Source organism: Drosophila gunungcola, chromosome 3R (assembly GCF_025200985.1).
Source record: "Drosophila gunungcola strain Sukarami chromosome 3R, Dgunungcola_SK_2, whole genome shotgun sequence".
Taxonomy (NCBI): domain Eukaryota; kingdom Metazoa; phylum Arthropoda; class Insecta; order Diptera; family Drosophilidae; genus Drosophila; species Drosophila gunungcola.
The window spans coordinates 9,891,515-9,907,302 of NC_069139.1; the positions used below are offsets into that span (position 1 = coordinate 9,891,515).

The 15,788-nt window shown below is 43.9% G+C and overlaps 1 protein-coding gene across 3 annotated transcripts in view; it reads left to right on the forward strand.

Annotated features, from left to right (window-relative positions):
- Positions 1 to 15,788, forward strand: part of LOC128252038 (obscurin) — a 123,577-nt gene that overhangs the window by 67,001 nt on the left and 40,788 nt on the right. The gene's annotated exons all lie outside the window — the stretch shown is intronic.

Sequence of the window (15,788 nt, forward strand, 5' to 3'; positions counted from 1 at the left end):
TAGACCGAAAAAGGGCATTCGGCCTTTCGCAAAATGTAGTCACTTGTTTTAAGCTTTCCTTTCCTTTCCCATTTTATTTTGTGTGTGTTTTTTTTTTTTTTTGTGAGCCCCATGTCCTCAGTTATTTTTCATTTTTCTTTATGCTCGCAAAGTTGCGACTGGTGGCAGAGGAAAATAAAGAATATAAAAAACAAAAACATTAAAAAAAATGGAAAACACAAAAGGCGAGCGCAAAGTTTTTCGGCCTCGCAGGCTGCTGAAGCTGAAGAACCGGCGAAGTCGGACTTCGACTCTGGTTGACAGATGATAGCGCCGGGTGGGGTTTCCCTATATATAGTTGCACGGCTCATCAGCAGCTCATCAACGATGGCGTCTATAATATCACATTTTTTTTGCAGCCTGCCCCTGGCAACTTCTGCGCTTAAATGACTTTAAGAATGCGTAACAAAGTTTTTAAATTATTTCTCAAGTTGAGGCTAAAATGAAATTATAAAGGGATTTTCGCCAGCGAACTGCAGCTGACGTCCGGCCCAGTTGCCCTCCTTTTTTCTGCCCTCCTCGGCTTATTAACATTGGAAACTCATTAATATTGTATTTTCCTCGCATTTTTAGCGCTTTCGTCTCCATCGTGCCGCCGGCACACCGCTCCTCTGGCCAGTGGACTTAACTCGTTCATAAAAGTTTGGCAAATTTCATTGCATTAATTTGGCGCGCAGGTGTCAGCTCTCCGGTGTCGGGCAACAAACGCACAAAGTGTCAAATAAATCAAACAGTTTTGTGGAAAGGTCCAGCTCCTGGGACCGAGTTCCCATCTACGGGTCAGATGGACGGGACGGGGTTTGCAAGTTTAATGAGTCGTGCCCGGGCATACGATTGTTCAGAGGGTGCGGGGCAGGATGGGATGGGATGGTATGTGATGCAGAGCTAAGGTCCTGGACCTAAAATCGGTCACACTCCTGGCTGGGCTGGGAACAATTGCAACAGATTTGACAAATACGTCGCATGTTTTATTTATTTGTCTGCCCTTCGACACGGAACATGGTCTACCCACACTGGGAAAAAATGTGCTTAACCCTTTTGGAAATAAGTTTAGGTGTACATATTATTTGAATTCTTACTAATTTATTTGTATATTCTTAAATTTATTGTTCCACTCAAAAATTTTAGTAAGAGTTGTCCAGTTTCTAATTTTATACCTAATCGTTACTTTAAAATAATTAATTAGTAGGTATTTATTTATATGTTCAAAGTTTAGTCTAATTGTTTGCTAAACATAACATAATAATGGTATTTATAAGATACAAAGCGCCAAAACAACAATGCATTCGTATCAAAAGTGGCTTTAAACCTTAAGTCAAACCCAAACCAGAAATTTCATAGTTAAGCAATAAAGCAATACTAAAAATGTATATAAAAATTAATTATTGTGCCTCAAAACTTTAGCAAGGCATTCTTTTTTCTTATGAAATATAAAATATATTATAAAACTGATTTAAGGTAAAAGATATTTATCTCAGTGCGGAATTCCCTTGTCTCGTGTTTGTTTTACTAATTTCCTGCTGCAAATATTTGCGAACGTTCCGAGCTGGGTGACAATTGCTGCATTCGAGTGCCGGTGGCGGCAGTTCCCATATGGCGGCACTTCATGATATTGACATTAAGTGCAAGCCAGGTTGCAACCCCTAAGCCTCAAATCACAACCCTTGGTCCTCATTCGTCTTGGGTAGGAGCTCAATGTCATCGTGTGTGCCGATGTGGCAGGCAGGGGGGTTGGTATCCTGAAACGATATACGCATCTATTGTGTGCTCCATTCTCATAGTTATCCTCGGCAGCTAACCTTAGCCAAAACCGCTTAACAATCGGCGGGCCTAATGAACCATAACGCTTTATCGCCGTTTGTCGTGTCGGCGCGGTATCCTGGTCGTCCTCATCGTCCTTGTCGTCCTTGTCGTCCTTGCCGCCTAAGTGTGCGATTGGGATTTAATTTGATTGCTTCGATGGCTGCGTATGTGAGTGTGCGGCATTATCCTGTGATTTACCGTGTTACTCGGTCTTACTTTGTTTTACCGCTTATTGCTTATTACTTTTTCCTCACTCGACTTGGGCGTGTCTGGCTGAGGATTTTCCCTTTTATCCGCTACCCTCCTCTGTCATGCATTAACGAGGCGATGACAAAAAACTCAAACTAAATCCTTTCTGCATTGATTGATAAAGTGCCTTATGCGAGGATTAAGGCGACATTGATTTACTATGCCTTCGGCTTACTCGCTCTCTTTGCTTATGTTTTTTTTTGTCCCCAGGTCCCTTTTTTGAGAAGGGATTGGATGTCAAGGGGAAGCCTGCACATTTAAGCTAATTGCACAACAATCTGGTGTGATTCCTCCCCCTTGTTGTCTCATTAAAGTTGTCGGGCAGGCAAGTTTTGACCTCAAAAGAGTGAGGTGTTGCAGTTGAAAAGTTAGGGGGGCACGGGGGCACACCTGCAAGAGGTGTTACATTTTATTTGAAAAGTTTCTCTGTTTCGCCAGCATAAATATTGTCAGCTCTTCGAGCATTGTTTTGGGCCCTGGCCATTGGATTGTGAAACCCAGTTGGTTTGGTTTGGTTTGGTTAGGTTTGGTTTGGCCGTGTTCAACTAACTGCCCCTCTCTGTCACACTTTCTCGGTTTTCGAGCTGTGGCTGTGTCAATTAACGCCTAAGTTGTAAACAAATTTCGCCCAGTGGCCCGCTGCACTCATAAATTGCAGTTAGAAGATGGCAGCGAAAGTTTGCCCGAGAGCCCAGTGGAGCGTGCTATTCGGCCCCCGTTTCCGCAGGAGGAGCAAGTTTGCAAGTGTTAGCCAAAGTATGCTTTAGCTAAATGCTGTTAGGTGGCAGTTGCTGTTTACTTGCGACTTGGCGTTGGCCTGATTAATTAGCTGGATCTGGAGCTGGAGCTGGAGCTGCAGGTCCTTGACAATTTTCAAGTTTTGCACTGCAAATCGAGCGGGATTTTGTGGAGCGGCGAAGTTGGAATAGGAACAAGAAGGATGGCATAGCACGTGACGCTTATCATATTTTTTGTATTCGTGTTTGAGCCAAAGAGTGGCCCAATCAGTAGCCCCTAAGCCAGAGCAAAGCCACTTGCCACTTGCCACTTGATCCCTAAGCCAGCTATCTCATTCCGACTCTGGGCTTCAGATTGCCACAGAAATGACCAATTAACTAAAGATGCCTCAGCCTTATCCCCAGCTCAAAGCAATGACTTTGGCCCCGCACTTTGTCCTGAAAATGGCCAGGAGTCACAAAACTTTGACACTGGCTGCGAGAATTTTAAATCAAATCAGAAGAGAGATTATATTGCAAATAATACTTATGAACTTATTATCTTGTTTGTGTTTTCTGCCACGCCCAGCCAGGAACCCTTGATCTTCCACCTCCTTTTCTATATATATATATAATATACTATATATAGATACCCTCTTGGCATGCAGAACACGAATCAGCTATCCGTGCTCGCTGCGAGCTGGAATAGAAATTTAAGCCATAACTTGGCCAAGCGCAGAGTTTCGCTTCGATATTGGTCTTGGGTTTAGATTTTGTTTCTGTGGCCAGCCAGCCAACCATCCAGCCAGCCATCCAGCCAGCCAGCCAGCCAGTCCTCCATTGTGCCAACTTCGATGTTTATACTGTGTGGCACAAACTCCGTAAATAAATTCCAACAAAATTGTATAACAATATAGCAAACGGGCCTCCAGGGTAAATACAATGTTTTTGGGATAAACGCGCGCCAGACGAGACCACGTTTGTATGGGAAATTGCGAGGGAACCAATAGTATTTGCAAGTTGACGTGGTCATAACATTGAATCCCGGCGAAAGGATGAGACTGGCTGACAGTTGGCAGATGAAGATGAAGCAGCTTTAAGTTGGCCAAAATGTATAGAAGAGCCGCTGAGAGGTCGTGAAACTAATTTCGGTCATTCCGTACTTAATCCAATAAGGCAAGAACAGTTTTCTTAAGTAATTTTTTACCCCTGCAGTACACTCTATCCCCCCATTCCCACATTCAAGCCCAAAACGCTTTGTTGGGCCGTTTAGTCGGGCAAATAGCAAACATTTTTAACTTAACTGCCCGGTCGAAGAGTTTTCCGCTTTTCCACTTTTCCAGCTTGGGAACTCTTTTGCCCTGGCAAGCTCGGCATAGTTGCTTCAAGTATTTTCCAGCTTTTGTTTGTTTGCCCGGCCGGCGGTTGCCATTGTTGGATGTTGGATGTTGGATTTTGGCTGCTAGATGGTCCTGGGGCTCTCAATCGAGCGGCTTTTCCAACCGCAACGCTCCGTTGCATCAGCTCTGGCTCAGCCTTAAAGCGAATCAATCAAATGTCGGTTTTAATATAAAATGTTAATTGGAAAATTTGAAGCTGCAAACTTTTTCCAACACTCATTAAGAAATTATTCAATTTTTCGCAGCCAGCGAGGAAGAAATGGCGGAAGGAAGAGCTCACATAAAAGTGAAGTGCAAAAGGAAAGACAACAAATTGTTTTCAGTTATCGGAGTACTCCTCTCGGCTCGACTTTTATTATTGCCTTTTTATTGCGTATTAATTTTGCGTGCTTAATTTGCCAGCTTTTGCCTGGCCAGGGAGGGGGCGGGGGTGGAGGCGTGGCAGTCGAGGGGCGGCAAAGGCGTAGGCGTGTCTGTTGTTCTTCAACGCGGTTTTCCGGGGGCGCCAAGGGCTCGGCTTGTAATTGGCGATGTTGGCTGCCGCCTCCGCTGCCCTTGCTGCTCATTTTAATGGCAAGAAATTGAATTTTAATTAGTAACGAGGAATCTGTTACGCATCAGTTTGTATTTAATTTAATTTCTTAATTAAAATGCGCGAGCATGTCGGCATAAAAACCAATGGCTCGCCTTGCTCGCGAAGCAACGAAAATATTTCCATTTTAATGTTGAGCCACGACAAGTGTTATGTTTTTTAATATCTTAACTGGGCGACAAGTGCGCTGTCGTTAAGCTGTCTAATTGTTGCCTCTCAATTGAATTTGGCTAAGGCCATACAACTTGCTCTATTTTTAATAAAATCTCCAAGCACAGACTTTAAGTGCCAGCATATTTAAGGGAACACCATCCAATTCGCCTGCTTAGCTATGCCCAAGGACTGGCTGTCGCACTGGAAACTCACACAGGGAATTTCCCCTGTCGACTGCCGACAACATTTTGGTCTTTAAGCTTTTTACTGCCTGCTTTTTCGGCGACTTGCTGTGATTTTTTGCGCTGAAAATGCACTTGTTCTAGGCGGAGGGTAACCAAAAAAAAAAAAACACCAAAATGCATGGTAAAGGCAGTTCTGGCACTCGCCAAGTCAGCTAGTCAGCGGAAAAAAATGTGCCAGCCACATACATATTACACGTATCTTGGTGTCTGGGACAGCTGGGCTTCTTTTGCTGCGGTCCACATAAAATGCATAAATTATACAGCGTTTATGCTGCTGGGCTGCAGTCGGTCTGGACAAAAAAAAAATTAACAAAAAAAAGGTGGGGACTAGTGCTGTGTGACAGGTGAATTGTGCATTCCAAGTTTACTTGGGAGACCCAGAAGCTTGGATCCAGAACCACGCACAACATACAAATTAGGGTTAATTAACTTTGCTTTTTAGACAAACTTAAAGAAAGTGCTGGGCGGACTCCAAAAGCGAAAATCAGGTTATACCTGGAGCACTTGATTACCCCGCTCTGCGGTTCAGTTCGGTTCGGTTGGGGTTTTTGCCCCGTTGCCTCCGATTTTTGGCTCTGCAGTTAGTTTGCCTCTGGTGCTGTTCCAGCTGCAATGTGTTGCAGTTTTGTGACGCCAACTTTGTTTGCCAAACTTTTTATTGGCACATATCCCCGCTCTCTAGTTGCGCTGTGCTGTGCTGTCCTGTGCTGTGCTGTGCTGTGCTGCCGTGTTCTGTGGCAACGAACTGAACTGGGCTGAAATTAAAATGTGCATTGTTTACGCTCCGGCTCACTCCGCTTGCCAGTCTTTGAGTTTTTGGTAACAGCATTTGCATACTGCGCACATGGGAACGCGTCTGTGTTTGCTTGTGTTTTTAAAGCCGCACACTTGACGCGCTCGACGCCAGCGAAAACATTCGCTAAAGTGAGCACTTGCTGCCATTGGCACACTGGGAGAAATAATTACCTGTGTATACTTACCGAAACTGAGCGCAAAAGGGTAAAGATTCGATGCATTAAAGTTAACTAACCTGACACTAAAGGTAATGCAATCTACAACTGAAAGGTGAAAGGTCTTAAATTTCTTAACAATAAAATATTTTCTTATGTTTAACAAAAATGTATCTTCATTTAATACTGTTAGAGAATTTAAAAATATATTTAAATTTCCAGCAGGCGATATCATAATAAATATTTTCGAGCTACATTTAATTAATTTAAAGGATTGTGATATATGTAACAGGACTTAAGGATTGTTTTTTACTCTGTGCAACCACTAAGTGATGATACTCTCGAACCAAAAATCGACAAGGGGTCGACGGAGTTGTCGATACTCGTATATATACTCGGATATATATCTCATCGCTGGTAGCGCACAATGTGTGCTCGCATTAGTTGCGTGCTCCGATGGCGAATTATACTCTTGAGCGTCATTTAACAGAGAGGACGATAAATTAAATTACCCGGCCACCAACGACAGGCAACAAATTTGGACTTTCCTTCTTCGGAAGGCGATGGCTCGGTGCCTAACCGCTTTTCGACCCCAAAATCCCCTTAAATGCCCGACTGCGGGGCCAAAGTCATAAGTAAGATCTACACACTTGATAGGACTTGGGAACTCAACATCCGAGACGAGCATTTCTGAAACACTAACTCACACAAATAGACACGTACACGGCTAGCTTTCTCCATTTCCCCCACATTCCTTTCTTTTATCACCCACACACACACACACACTCGCACAGTAACAAAATCACACAATCACACATGCACGTAACATGGACACACATCCGGCAGCATTTCCGCTTTATTTTTGGCACTGACTGCCAACGTATTCCAATTCATTTGTTTTCCCTCTGCCATTTAACTGTTCGGCCGCCCCCTTTTAGGGGGAGTGGCCGCCACTATATCCTATTCACACTCACTTGGCTTACAGAAGCTCGATTGGCTTGGCCTGGCATAAAAAATTTATAACTTCGATTACTTCCTCTTACACTAAATACTAATAAATTAAATTGTTTTTTATTTCTCAATAAATTTTTATTATTTTGCTACTTTTATACTTCATTTCTTCGGGGGGAGGTTGGCCCTCCACAAAGGAAGGTGTCGATTTAATGGCCCAGACGCGTTTGATTCGAACCCTGCACCTTCCCCTTGGCCACCTTTTTCTGGTTTCTTCGCTCGTTTCAGGGATTTAAGGTCAATTTTTGATTTCCGCTCTCAAATTGCTCAACGCACACGCATCCGATTTGCACACCCAGCACCCAGCATGGGTGTATATGTGTGTATCTGTATCTGAATCTGGAACTGGAACTTTAACTTTAGCTGGGGTATCTGGATATCTGGATATACAAGTATGTATAGCTGAAATGGGAAATGTGCTGGGTGGGTGGCTGTTGCGAGCGTTGAAACTTTGATTTGTTTTTCGTGCTTCATTTGATTCGAGTTGAACTGCCCGTAGTTTCGGACGAGGGCCGTTTAATGAGTTGCCGCTTTGAATATGAAAAGTCTGGGCAGCGTGTTTTGCCTTAAGCTTTTGGGAATTTATTGTGCCGGTTTTAGTGTGATTGCTAATTTGTAATTTACGCAGTCAGGCCACATCCGCCTTTTACTACTGCCGAACATTTTCAGATGCTCTGGCGTGGAGTTTCACCGGGCAAGAGTTTGGTCGGCCCGGCCAAATGGCCGTAAGTGATTCATTTGATGCGCCACTAGCAGAAAAGGAAAACAGGCGGAGATCGTGGCTCCTGGGTTTCGCTTTGTTGCACGTAGGTCATCAGCAAATAATAAACATAAACAGTTTATTGTCGGCGCTGGCTAATAAAACCGGGAATGGGCCTCATAAAATTACGCACTGGGGCTCAAGTGCAGGGCACTAAATCAGCACCCCGGCAACTAAGCTCTGGACACTTGTCTCACCTCCGACCTCCAACCTCCAACCCCTCCGACTTGCCATTTGTAGGTGCTTAACTGGGAATTACCGGCCAATTGGTCTGGGCCATCTTTGAACTTTTCTGGCGAGAACTAGCAAATAAGCTGGAACACGCGCCAAAACAGCTGGCATCCATTTTTCATTTCGATTTGCATAAGTCGAGAATGGATTTAGCATCGCCCTCCCCTCCCCTCCCCTCCCGAGGCAAATGTTCTTTTTATAAATTTTGCCAAGCGCTCGCTACAAAATTTTACGCTGTTTACACAGTGAAGTATGCATAAAAGTGACGCTTATGAACAAGTTGACAGCGTGGCGCTCCGGCTCCCCAGAGTCGGTTTTAAAAGTCGTAAACATGCACAACTAACAGATTTATTTATATGCGGCATAAAAATGCACGAAGCCGGCAGCAAACTGCGTCAGCAGCAGCAGCAACACAAAGGCTTTTCCTAACGAAAGCCAGCCAAACGAAGCGGAACGAAACGAAACACTCGCGTATAATAAAATTGGCTGTGAAAGTGTTTCAGGCAACAGGGATAAAAACGTAATCCGCGCCGAGTAAAAGCCAAATGACTAACAGAAATGGAAAACGGAACGTTGGAAGGGGTGGTGGGAGTGGGGGTGGACATGTGCCCCACGTCTCCATCTCGGGAGAATTTCCATCTGGCTCTTTTCTCCTTTCCCCCTCCTTCTCTGGAATTTCCTTCTCGCTTTTTCCCCGTTGTCATTGGCAGTCTGTGAGTGGGCTACAAAAATCTTAAACTGACTTGAAAAGCATAAAATGCCAGCCAGCCAGCGAACAACAAACAGTAGACGAACGACATCTTGGCGGGCATGTCAAGCGCTTTGGCTGAATTTAAGGCCAGGTCCCCAGCTGGCAAGCCACCCACCCACACACAGCACCATTCTTCTGGCCTTGTTCTCGCTGTTAACTTAATGGTGACAAGTGTCAAAACAGGGAACAGGGAACAGGGAACTGCGAACTGAACCCCCGCGGGTTAAACCCTCCGCCGCAATTTCGCCACATTGAGTAAATCGCCCTAAATCGCACATTTCAATCTTTTTAACGAACCTTATCGATATTCGCCGAGAATAGGCCCCCGCCACGCAATATGCTAATGAGATAATTTCTGCCTGCTCTGGGAGGGTGACGAAACGTAACGAAACGAACACGAAACTCCTAGGATACAGCAATGCTAATGGGTTTTTGCATGCCCAATAAGGGAAAACAATGTGGCAGCGAAACAACAAGAAAACGAAAATCCAATCCATAGATCATCTGGATGGCATAAACTATGGAATATCATGAAATTCGTATGTGGTGTGTGTTGTGCCTCTAAAACACGCACATATGGCGGCAGTAGTTGTTCGATGGCCTGCGCGTCCTGAACGTAACGCAACTAACAATTTTTACTACTGCAAATTTACGACACAAGGCAAACAATTCGCCAAATGAAATTCCTGCGGAAAGCATACTAAAAAAAGAAGAAAACATATATGTACTATGTCCTATATATATATGTGAACGGATATTGAGTGGGGGGGGCGGCAGTGGCTAAGAATAAGTGGGCGGGGCCAGATGTTATTGTAATTTATGCATACACATTTTTGTTCTACAAATTCCATTAAGCTTTTTTCTGCACCCATATTTATTTTATAAATTGTGGCGAAATGTGCAAAATGATTTGGAGCCGTAAAATGTCCGGCCTGAAAGGTTCATAAAAATATATCAAAAAGTGTAATATTTTTGTTGCATTTCGGTTGGATTGGCTGGCTTGGAAAAGAGAAACTCGATTGGTTTTTTCAACCAGCTAGCCGGCTGGTAAATTGATTGAACAGGGAACAGAAAAATGTGTGTTGAACGTGAATGGGTCGCTTTATGGCATTAGCAACAGTTTGCCAGGAAATACGAGGAGTGCGCGGAGTGCTCGTCATCTTTGCCATCATCTTTAGAGTCATTAACATTGCCAGCCATTCGTGGCCAACGAGCATTACCTCCCCGTCCCTGCTCCTGCTCTTGCCACAACCCCCCTTTCCTGATCCCGGATCCTTCGACATCTGCGGTAAGTGGCACCCCCAACATCCCCACTCTCCAGTTTTGTGGCCAACTAATGAGACTTTGCTGTTCGAGCGCGTGCAGACAGGAAACGGTCCTTTGTAATTGCCATATGTGGTAATGGCCGTAATTGGTTTTCCTTTTAGAGATTTAGTGACTTTTGTATTGGCCGCCATCGTCACATATACTACACATACCTACTAATACTTACACAACGAGAACTCTGGCTGAGTTTCATTAAATCTTGGGCCAGTCTTAAATGTCGCTGGATGACAAACAGGGAATTCGTTTTAGCCATTAGCCAGCGGGCTAACAAGTTAACAAGCGCCAAAGTCGCCAAGTCTAACACGTGACTTCGTGTCATTTGCAGAAATTTGGCGACTGGCTGAGGAAAAGGTCGCTGCCAGGAGCATTTTGCAACTTGCTCTGGCTCGTCTGTCGATATTTACGTTCAGCTGAAAGTGTCGTGCTTTATTTTGCTCCGGCTCGGTAATTAGATGAATTATGAAAGGAGTTCTGCACATGGGGTGTGAGAGATTCTCTTTTCTGTGTCAAGGTTTCATAGAAGGCATAGGCAACCAACCAAGCACGCACACACGCACACGCATTCCATTCTGCTTACGAAACGGAAACGGAAGCATTTGCATTCAACTTCACAGAGCGCCCAAAAGTATGCCATGCAAACGTGGCTCCGGCTTCCTTGGAACGCCTTTGCCTTTCTCCTCCATATATTTTCCTTTCTCTTGTTGTGCTTAGGCTTTAAAGGCATGTCCTTGCCCTGCAATTCACAATTTAATTTTTAATTGAATTTTATTTTCTTTTATTGCCTTGGCCGTAATTGTTTCTTGACAGTGTCCTCGACTGTTGAGGGCGATTAAATTAATTGCCCAACTTGGGGCGGAAAACAAAAATTAATGCATGAAATATGCTACTTCAACAAATTTATAGGAAGCCCCAACAAAAGCACCAAGAAATTGAATTATAAGAGCACTTCAACAAACAGCCAGCTATGTGGGGTAACATATATATATATATATATATATATATAGCATTGTGTAGATATAGAAATGCAGAAGGAATTTCAGAGACGGCTAGGAGAATTTTTGACTTTATTCCCTAAAATTTGTACAGCCCACTGCTTTGAGTGCTAGTCCTGGCTGTGCCCTTGCCATCGACATGATGATGACGATCATTGTACTCTGTACTCTTTGGGCGAAATCTAATAAAATTCAATAGAATTAATTTAATTTCAAGTCTTTGCCGGGCGAAATTCAAGTGCAGAGGTCAGAGGCAAAAGCCAAAGCTGCCTGCGTGCATAAGTATTTTTGTCTGCCAACTTATGCTTATAAAAAAAAAATATAAAAAAATACACAACAGAAGGATAGCCAGAGATGAAAAACAATACAAAGAGGCGGCTTGAGATTGCCATAGCATAAAGTGGGTAAAGTTGGTTAACACACACACACACACACACACACACAAACACTCACCACCTATACACTCACACATGCTCATAGGCAATTGCCATTGTCTGACTGGGCTGGTTACGGTTTGGTTTGGTTTGGTTTGCCATTGTGTCTGAGCCGGCAAAAAAGCGTAAAAGCAAATTGAAAATTTAACCTCAGGTTAAAAGCGTTAGCGACAGTTGAGTTTAACGGCATTAAGGCTGTGCTAAGCTGTCGGTAACACACACAGCCACACACACACACCCAGACAGACCGCCTTGGGGTTTTAAGCCAGCAAACGCCCACAATTGCTCGCGTTGTCTTGGGCATGTTCTGCTATCCATTTTGTCTCAGGCCGGCGGCTGCGAATGTGTTTGGCAATTGTTGTTTGGCTTTTTGCTCAGGCGGCAGAAGCATCTGCTTTAATGCCCAAATCGTGTAGTTCATTACGCAGCTACAGCTTCATAGCAGCTTTAGCTACACAGCTACATCTACATCTCGAAAATACGCTATAAATTTCAAGAGCCATCAGGATGATTACTTCCTGCCAGCGAACATAAAAAATAAGTTGCAGCTCGCAAAATAAACAACTAACTATGGCACTAAAACTTGTTCATATCCCGAGCACATCCGTTCTGCGAGAAACGCATATGAGGAGCCTTCTGCGGCCGGGACATCCTTGAGCTGGAATTATCACATAAATCACTGGCGGTAGAAGCAACAGCAGTAGCAGCGGCAGAAACATCAGCTAAACTGAAGGCGAGAAACAATGAGCAAAAAGGCGAGGCAAGGCCAAACTTACAAAAGAACAACATTAAAAGTTTTGCAATCGCGTAATGAGAATCTGCTTTAAAACTTGCGACAGCCGGCAACGGCAACAATATCAGAGCGGCTATGTGTTCAACACGTAAATTGCCAAGTATCTGAGAGTTGAAACTTAATTGACGCAAAAATGTACACAAGCTCACGCACGTCTTGGCTTGCAATTAAGCCAGGTGGCTCTAGAGTTCGAGTTTGAGTTGGAGCTGGAGCTGGAGTTGGCAATGAGTGGGTGAAATGGTGCTGGGTAAAATGGTTGCCCAGTTTCCGTAAATAATGCACGTAGCGTGCAGTGGCAGTTGCAGTAGCACAACCCGCACACCTGCCATTCCGGAGGATAAACTTTTATTTACTGTGAAATTCAATTTAGTTTTTATTTCGGCTGCTCAACTGCATGGCCGCTTGTTGATTATTTCACAGCAGCGGGGACTCAAGGAGCCAAGAAGCGGGATAATTAAATGCAAAATATTTTATATTTATTTCGAGGCTTATGCAAATGAAGTCAGTCCTGAGCCGCAAGATAGTAAAACTTTGCAGGCATTTACCCAGCGCTCATTACAATATTTGCATACACACTCATTTCCGGGGACAGGGACTAACTTCTTGCCAGTTGATAAAACGTCTCGCTCACGCAAGTTTGTTGCCTGCAAAGGCTGGCAAGTGGAAAGTCGAGAGTATCAATATCAATAAAAATCACACTTTGCAACTTGAGCGATAAATTCAAATTGCCATTTCGATACTTTAATCCCAGGGACATAATGTCAGCCTGATGACGACGTGATTTCATGCAAAGCATGTAGCCAGGAGAGCCCAACAAGCATCGGCCAGAGACCCGCCATGAAATCCAAGGACTGTAAACAATTGCCCGGGTCGTCTAAACAACGCCCCAATGGGGAAACCATGGGATGGGTGGATGGATGCTTGGATGGCGTCACGGAAAAAAGGGAAAAACTGCAAAGGAAAGCTGGAAAATAAAAACTGCTGCGGCGGCTACTACTACTACGGCTGCTAGGCCGAGAAAGCGGAGCACAAAAAATGTGGCCCAATAAAATCAAACAGCAGACGTGATGCCATAGTCGATGCCGATGTCGATCCCATCCCGATGCAAAAGTGCGAGAGAATCAATTGTGTGTTGACATTTTTATCAGCACCCTTGGAGCGGTGCGTGCATGGGCGTTTCGTAAGCCGAAATGTTCCAGGACCTACGAGCAGGGGGCCGAAATCAGTGCCAGCCGAGGTGGCCATGACAATGTTGACCCTTTTTTGCGCTAGATCAAACGTGCTCGGCCCTTGGTGATAGCTTCCCTAAATGAAAGGTGCGACCTGTCTGAATTATACATGTAAACGCTCCAAGAAAGTATGTGTGTGTGCACGCCTAAAAAAAAAATAATGAACTAACTAGGTGCTCGAGAAAGGCAAATTAAGATCTCAAAAAGTAAGTTCAATTTTGACTTAAAACGATGGGTTTCACAAATACTTTCATAAAACACATAATATAAAATATATTTAGAATTGACTATTAGGCAAGAAGGAACAATGTTGTACGAAAATCAAAGACATTATTAAATATCAAAACATTTAGTATTAAAAAACATCACTAAAACATACGGATATGCTAGTTTTTTTAATGCCTTTTGTTAACCTTTTCTTAAATTGAGTTTTAAAAAATTTTACTGCTCAAACATTTTTTAATGTGTATCTTCAAAGGAAGGCAACTATTTTAAATCGAGAAATTGCAATCCCAAGCTACTTTTATTTAACCCATTTCCTTCAGTGTGCGCGTGCAAGCTGCGGCAGTTGTAAGTTGTTTATGGCGAGTGCCTGGCGCTGGCTTTATGCTAATGCTGTGCGCGTCCCACGTGGCGTATGCGTGTTCTGCCTTTCAAGTTTGATTGGGTTCGGCGGTGGCGGAATCTGGCAAAGATGCCAATACCACTCCCAATGCCAATGATGATGATGATGATGAAACTCCTGTCAAGGCAACCGTTTAATTGTGCATCATAAGCCGCTTACTTAATTATGGCATTCGGCTCTTGGCGTAATTAAAGGCAAAGTAGTTGGATTGCCGTTTGCTTTTGCGAGGTCTAGCCGAATGGAATGAATAAAATTATCGTGCGAGCACAAAGCCGTTTCCAGTAACTACTTGGAGGGCCATAATGAGACTTCATTCTGTCTGTCTGTCTATCTGTCTCTCTCTCAAAGTGTGTGTGCGTGTGCGTGTGTGTGTATCCGTTCGTCCTGACAACCGCTGTGCGTGTTGGGGTATTAGTGTCAAAAGGCAACCATTGCCAGGTCGAGCTCATCGAGCGGCAGGAGCAGAAGCTGGCTGATTGCTGACTATGCCGCTGATTGTTGCCACCGCCTGTGGTTGCCGTAAACTTAACGGCAAACAATTATATACACACATGTGCTGCAGGCTCAGAAACGAACACACACACACACACACAGATACTTAAACAGTGGGAAAACAGCCGCAGGACTTTGCCATCTCCGTTTGCATACAAACCCACACTGGAACACACATCAACACACCGCGCGTTGTTGTCCTTGTAACACTTAAAATTTAGCACTAAGGCTGTTTGTTTGCTTATCTCACTCGGCATCTGATTCCTCATCTCCCATCCCCCATCCGCCCCGTTGTCAGCGTGATTCACTTGAATCCGCTCATGTATTTGCCAGCCACTCTAGGCCGCTTTAAGTCTAGTTTGCCAACTATTACGACATTGGTGCGTAATTAATTTCGCATCCCCGCCGCTTTTCATTTCGCATTTCCCAATTCCCCACAGACATTGCATATAGTATTGCCCTGTATGCACTTGCCATTGTCCCTGTGACATTACAAGGTTAATTTCAGCTTAATGTCACCAGGCGACAAAGTTATGTGGCCACTTAAATTCCTAGCGGCATCATTGTCAGCTTTAAATCACTCCCCCACCCTCTTCCCATTTTTGCACTTGGCCCTGTCGCATTTTTCAAACATTTTTGCTTTGTCTGCTCTATGTAGCTCTAGCTCAGGCCTTTGTTGAAGTATTTAAATGGTTGGCCTGTCCGTAAAAAATGCACCATGTCCTGGCACACACACATACACACACACCCTAGTTAAGGTGCTTTGTGTCAGTGCCGGTGCATGAACACTGGAAAAAAACCAGAGCGGTTTCCTTCAAAGTTTTCCCTTATAGTTCCCATTTGAAATAAAATGTGACCAATTGTTGGCTTGAATAAGAAAATAAACTAAATTGGAAATGTAACTAACTTAAAAGATGTATTTTTTTTGTATTTGGTAGTTTGTCTTTTGAACTTTAATTAACTTTAAGGCCATGTCTTCCCGGTTGATCACAGTGCG